Below are 7,161 nucleotides of genomic sequence, written 5' to 3' on the forward strand. Positions count from 1 at the left end.
CATTTCCTTCAAAGCAGCCTGAACTTCTTCTTTCATCACCATAGGCTCTTGCTCATATGTTGTTTCATGAAATTCTTCTGTGTCTGCCAATTTCTTTAGATACAGTGATTCAGTATATTTTTTCCATCTTCTTTTAATACTTCCTGGATCATTTAAAATTCTGCCAAAAGCATCCTTGATTATGGCAACTCGAGGTTTGAGTTTGTTCTTCAGTTCCTTGAGCTTAAGAAATGCTGAGGGTGTTCAGCCCTTTTGATAGGTTTTTTAATCTTGTTAAAAACTCAGTGAATGCAGATATCTTATATGCTTTGTTTACCTGAAACATCAGTCTCTAAGTGCTTAGGGACCACTCAGTAATTAATACCCATCAATTGATTCAATGAACGCATTTCTTAAGTCATCCAATCTACAAATTTTTACGATTGAACTAAGTAATGAGCAGAACTTATTTTTTTAGTTTATACAAGGTAGCTATTTTTATCACTTTATATTTATTGCTATATACACTACTTTAATAGAGTGCACTACATTCAGTAAGACTAGAGTATAATCTTAGATGAAATCTTAGCAAAACTCTGTATGGAGTAAAGGTTTCTCTTAACACTTCATTTTTAAACCTTGCCTGCTTTCATTGCATAACTATTTTATTATAATTTCCATACCAACACTGGTCCATTTTCCAAAGCACCATGTCTTATTTATTCATCCCTTTGCATCCTATTATAGCAACCTGGCAGTATAAAGTAATTCAAGCATTTGAAAGGTCTGAACCAAGTAAATATTCAGTGATCACCATGCCTCAATAATATTCATCTGAGAACTAAGAAGAAAAGGCCCAGGCCAGCCATTAAATAAATTGGGAATTCTAGGTTCCAGATCTGACCTGTTGTTGTATGTTGTGAAGTCAGAACCAATTCCTAGCTGACTCTACAATTGAGTTCAAAGGTAGTAAACCTTCAGAGGCAGTAATCATATGAGATTGTTCATCTTTTTCCTTCGGAGCAGCTGATAAATTAGAACCACAAGCCTCTGGGATTGCAGCACAGCTTCATTCCACTAGGGCATGACAATTCGCTCTAGTTCATTCTTTTAATAAGCAACAGAAACTTGTTAAGCCTCAACTACTTCATTTTCAGGGAACTCTGTTGGCATGGTTTGTAGATAGTTGAATTGCTAGTCTACTGGTGGATCTGTAAGAAACAAACAAACAAAACCAAAAAACCTTTTTCTGCCTTCAGAAGTCTGACAGAATAGCTCTGAGTAGGAGCTGAGTTGACTACAGTGAGTGACTAAATGAGTGACCCCATATTCATCAGGAAGTCAATGAGCTAATTCTCTCCTTGACCTTCTTCTAAGCTCTTATTCTTAGTAATAAACTACTTTCATTGTCGTTGTTGTGTACAGTAGATTTAGAACCGTTCCACTGCTGACTCTCCAGTGGGTTTTCAGAGGTAATTAATTACATGGGCGGAGATTGTCCATACTTCTTTCATGGAACAGCTGGTGGCCTCAAACCTCATACCTGCGAGATTGCAGCACAACTTCTTTCCACTAGGCCACCATAGCTCCATGTATACATTTTATTATTCTAGATAAGACATATATATGTACGGACACATAAACACACACAAAGTGGGACACACACACACACACACACACACACACACACACACACACACGAAAGCATGAAAGCACTCCTTTTTAACAATTCAATTCTCCCTACCTCTGGGCAAGATCATTTCCTTTTCTCTGTTGAAATTTTCCTCCAGTAGTTCATACTTTGCTGATAACACTTGCTTGGATCTCTCAAACTTTGTATGTGTTAGAAATATGAAAAACTGAGAGTCAGAATATGATTCATCAGAGATGTTGTAACCATATGTCAATGGGGATTCTTAAGTGTGCAGATATTGTTGTTATATGCTGTCAAGTCAACCACAACTCATGGTGACCCTATGCACTGTAGCTCTGAACCCTGCTGTACCCTGAGCCAATCTCACTGTCCCTGACACACCTATCCCCATTACCCCAGTTAGTGTGTCAATCCATCTCATTCAGAGTTTTCCTCTCCTGCTTTGTCTTTCAGCTCTTGCAAGCATGATATCCTTCTCCACGGACTGGTCCCTCCTGACAACATGCCCAAATTATATAAGACAGAGCTTTAAAATCCTTACCTACAAGGAACAGCTTGGCTTTACCTTCTCCAGGACAGACTTGTTAGTTCTCTTGGCAGTTCATGGTATGTTCAATACTCTTCTCCAACACAACAACTCAAAGGCATCAATTCTTCTTCTGTCATCTTTGGTCATTGTCAAGCTCTCTGGTGCATAATAATTGTGAAGACAAAGGCTTAGATCAGGCACACCTTAGTCTCTAAACTGATATCGTTTCTATTTAGCATCATGGAGAGTTTCCTTATAGCAGATTTTCCCAGTGCAATTATTCTTTTTCTTTCCTGACTGCTGGTGCCAAGAGTGTTGAAATTTAATTCTCAAGCAAGCTGAACTTGTTAACAATTTTAATCTCTTCTCCATCCATCATGAAGCTGCCAATTAGCCCAGTGATGAGAATCTTTGATTTCTTGATATTGAACTGTTCAATCCATCTTGCAGACTATAGTCCTTGGCCCTCTGCAGCAAAACCTCCAGGTCCTTCCCAGTTCTAGTAAGCAAGGTTGTGTCATCTGCATAACACAGGTTGTTAATGAATCTTCTACCAATCCTGATGTCACATTCCTTGTCATAAAGCCCAGCCTCCTGAATGATCTGTTTTACAAATAGATCAAAAAGGTATGGAGGCAGGACACATCCTTGACACACTCCTTTCTTGATTTTGAACCATGCCATGTTTCCTTGCTCTATCCTGACAACTGGCTCCTGGTCCAAGTATAGGTTTCACATGTGCACAATCAGATGTTCTGGGATTCCTATTCTTCTCAAGGTTAGCTACCATTTTATGTGATCCCCACAGTCAAATGCTTTTGCATGGTCAATAAAGCACAGATAAATGTTCCTCTGGTACTCCCTGCTTTTGGCCAAGATCCATCTGACATTTACAGTGATATCCCTAGGGCCACTGCTTCTTCTAAACCCAGCTGTATTTCTGGTAGTTCTCTGTCAATGTACTGTTCTAGTTGTTTTTGTATAATCGTCAGCAGGATTTTGCTTGCATGCGATTTCAGTGACATCATTTAATTAATTTCCACACTCTGTTGGTTCATCTATTTTTGAAATAGAAATAAACATGTATCTCTTCGGGTCAGTTAGTCATTAATATTTGGAAAATTGGGAGAAAGCTATGGTGACTATGAATGAGAAGAAACCCCATTGCAATGAGTCTAGACTTACATACCTATGGTTATAATCTCATTTTAGATCAGAATTTTTTTGGTTGTGCTAAGAGATTCTAACAGTATGGTTTCATTTTAAGTGAAGAACTCTTTGTTTTGGTTTTGGTTTTTGTTTGTATTTTTGCTTACAAAGTATGTATACATTTTTGATTCACACCATTCTTCATTCACATTGTATTTCATAAAATCATTCACATGCATTATATTTTGTTTTAGTTTTTTATACCAGTTTATTTAAAAAGTTCAAATTGTGTGTCCTTATAATTAACACTGCCCCCATCCATCCTCACCACTTTGTTCCCACCCTCACCCCTACCCTCTTTGGCTCCTCATATTTGTTCTACAATAATGATCTTATACAGTGTTTTTCTTTATGGGACTGAGATAGTTCACTTAGCATAACGCTCTCCAGTCTTCTCAAGTTAGGTAGCAATTTAAAAACTCATTGGTCCTGAGTACTATTCCATGGTGTGAATGTACCTTAATTTCTCAATCCATTTGATTGTGGTTGGAAATGTGGGCTGTTTCCATGTTCTTGAGATGGTGAATAACGCTGCTATGAACATTTGTGTACAAGACTCTGTTTGTGCCTCAGTTCTAATTCTCTAGGGGTATATTCCAAGCAATGGAATATCTGGGTCACACAGAATTTCTATATTCAGCTTTTTGAGGAAGTGTCAAACAGCCTTGCAGAGTGGTTGTACCATTTTACAATCCCATCAACAATTTTTAAGAGTTCCACTGGACCAACTGGCAGCATCAGGATGGATGGTGAAGAGATTGAGATTGTACAGAGCTTTAGTTTGCTTGGCTCCATAGTCAACAGTCTTGGCACCAGCAGCCAGGAAATTAAAAGGAGCATTGCCATGGGAAAGTCTGCTCTTAGGGACCTCTCCAAAGTGCTGAAGAGCAGTGGTGTCTCTCTGGAGACTAAGGTGCGTCTGATACAGGCCATGGTCTTCGCATCAGGTTATGCATCAGAGAGTTGGACAATGACCAAGGAGGATAGGAGAGCTGATGCCTTTGAGCTGTGGTGCTGGAGAAGAGTACTGAGAATACCATGGACTGCTAGGAAAACAAACAGATTTGTCCTGGAGAGGGTTAAACCGGGTGGCTCCTTGGAGGCAAGGATTCTGATGCTCCGTCTAACTTACTTTGGACATGTTGTGAGGAGAGACCGGTCCTTGGAGAGGGACATCATGCTTGGGAGGGTGGAGGGACGGCTCAGGAGAGGAAGGCCCTCTATGAGGTGGATTGATTCAGTGACTGGGATACTTGGGATGGGAGTGTCAGAGACAGTGCGATTGGCGCAGGACAGAGAGGAGTTTAGGGCTGTTGCACATAGGGTGGCTATGAGTCGCAGGTGACTCGACAGCACATAACAACAACAACAACAACATCTCGGCACATCCTCTTAAACCTGTATCACTTGTTGTCCTGTTAAACTGTGTCAACGCAACTGGAGTGAGGTCGTATCTCATTGTAGTTTTGATTTGCACATCTCTTATTGCCAGTAATTTTAAGCATTTTTTTAATGTGTCTGTTGGTCATCCGAGTATCTTCCTCTGTGAAAATTCTTTCCATGTTTTTTGACTCATGCATTATATTTTAAAAAACTAATCACCACTGGACTTTGCCCATCATTTTCCCATCTTTTCACCCAGATCGTTCCAAGAATCGCAAGTCAAGAACTTTTTAGGTATAAAGAGAAGGTTAGGTGTAGAGAAGCAAGCAGGTAATAAGGAAGACAAATGCCTCACTACATAAAGATATTAAATTGCCCACATATCTTTGTTCTATAGAGATAGAAAGTCCTAGAACTGGGACTTCAAGTCTCCTATGTTGTTGTTGTTGTTATGTGCCGTCAAGTCGTTTGCGACTCATAGCGACCCTATGTACAACAGCCCTAAACCCTGCTCTATCCTGCGCCAACCGCACTGCCTCCGACACACCCATCCCGGTTACCCCAGTCACTGAATCAATCCACCTCATAGAGGGTCTTCCCCTCCTGCGCTGTCCCTCCACCCTACCAAGCATGATGTCCCTCTCCAAGGACCTGTCCCTCCTTACAACATGTCCAAAGTATGTCAGACGAAGCCCCAGAATCCTTGCCTCCAAGGAGCAGCCTGGTTTAACCCTCTCCAGGATGAATCTGTTTGTTTTCTTGGCAATCCATGGTACATATTATATGAAAAATTTTGTTTATTACAGCTATCCATTTTGTCATTTCTATTAAGGGAGCGTTATCGAAGAGAATAAGTATGATAGAAAAGTAATAAATTATCTATAATACACTGTTAATAGAAAATGTAAAGGCTAAAGATTTTGTGGATGGCAGTTTAGAGGGAATTGTTGAGGAAAGCAGAGAAAAAAATGACAACGTTTTTGAGAATACTTATCACAAACTTGCTAAAAATATTACTGTTAACTTCTTTCATCCTGTAATCAACACCCTGGCAATATATCTTAAGAATTTACACCAGAATAGAAAACTCTCTAGTTGACTTACTCAAAAAAGCCTTTACTATTTTTAAGAAAAAAATGCATAATTTCATTATTCATTTTTTATTTCTTGCTTTTATTACATCATTGAGATCATACTCTACCAGATTGTTGTTGATACGTGCCTGTGACTCATAGTGACTATATGTACATTAGCTCTGAACTCTACCTTATCCTGAGCCAATATCATCATCTCCTACAGGCCTAATCCCATTTCTCCAGTCACTGATTTAATCCATCTCATCCTGGGTCTTCCTTTCCGACGCTGCTCCTCCACTCTTCCAAGCATGATGTCCTTCTCCAAGGACTGGTCCCTCTTGACCATGTGCCCAAAGTATGTGAGACAGAGCTTCAAAATCTTTGCCCCCTAGAAGGAGCTTGGCTTCACTCTCTCTGGAACAGAACTTGATCTTTTTATGGTTCATGGTACATTCAAAACTCTTCCCAAGCACCACAGTTCAAAGGTGTCAACCCTTCTTCTATCATCATTAGTTATTGTTCAGGTCTCTGATGCATAGCAAGTAATTACAAAGACCATGGCCTGGATCAGGCTCACCTTAGTCTCCAGATTAAAATCATTGCTCTTCAGTACCCTAGAAAGATCCCTGAAAGCAGTCATTTCAAATATAATTCATCTTTTGATTTCCTGACTGCTGTTGGCAAGAGTGAAAGCAGAAGTTGATAACAATCTCAATCTCTTTTCCATCTATCATGAAGCTGCCAATTGGTCTAGGGTTGAGAATCTTTGTTTTCTTGATATTAACCTTTAATCTATTTTGAAAACTACAGTCCTTGGCCTTCTGCAAGAAACACCTCAAGTCCTCTTCAGTTTCAGTAAGCAAGGTTGTACCATCTGCATAACATAGGCTGTTGAAGAGTCTTCCTCCAGTCCTCATGCCCCATTTCTCCTCATAGAACCCAAACTCCCTAACAATTTGTTCCTTATCTAGATTGAAAAGATATGGAGATAGGCTTCATCCCTGACACACACCTTTACTGGTCATGAACCATATAGTGTTTTCCTGCTCTGTTTTGACTCCTGCTTCCAGGTCCAAGTACAAGTTTTTCATGGGCACATTCAAGTGTTTTGGGATTCCCATTTTCCTCTCTATTAGCCACAATTTGTTGTGATCCATACAGTCAAATGCCTTCGGTTAGTTAGTTAAATACAGACAGTATTCTTCTGGTATTCTCTGCTTTTGTTCAAGATCCATTTTTAACATTGACTATGATATGAAAACTAGGCCAGGTTCTAATTGTGAAACAGACCATAACCTTCTTATATATGAGTTCAAATGAAGAAAAAGAAA

The sequence above is a fragment of the Elephantulus edwardii genome, unplaced genomic scaffold (assembly GCF_000299155.1).
Source record: "Elephantulus edwardii isolate Elephantulus edwardi_28Jun2011 unplaced genomic scaffold, EleEdw1.0 scaffold00256, whole genome shotgun sequence".
NCBI lineage: Eukaryota > Metazoa > Chordata > Mammalia > Macroscelidea > Macroscelididae > Elephantulus > Elephantulus edwardii.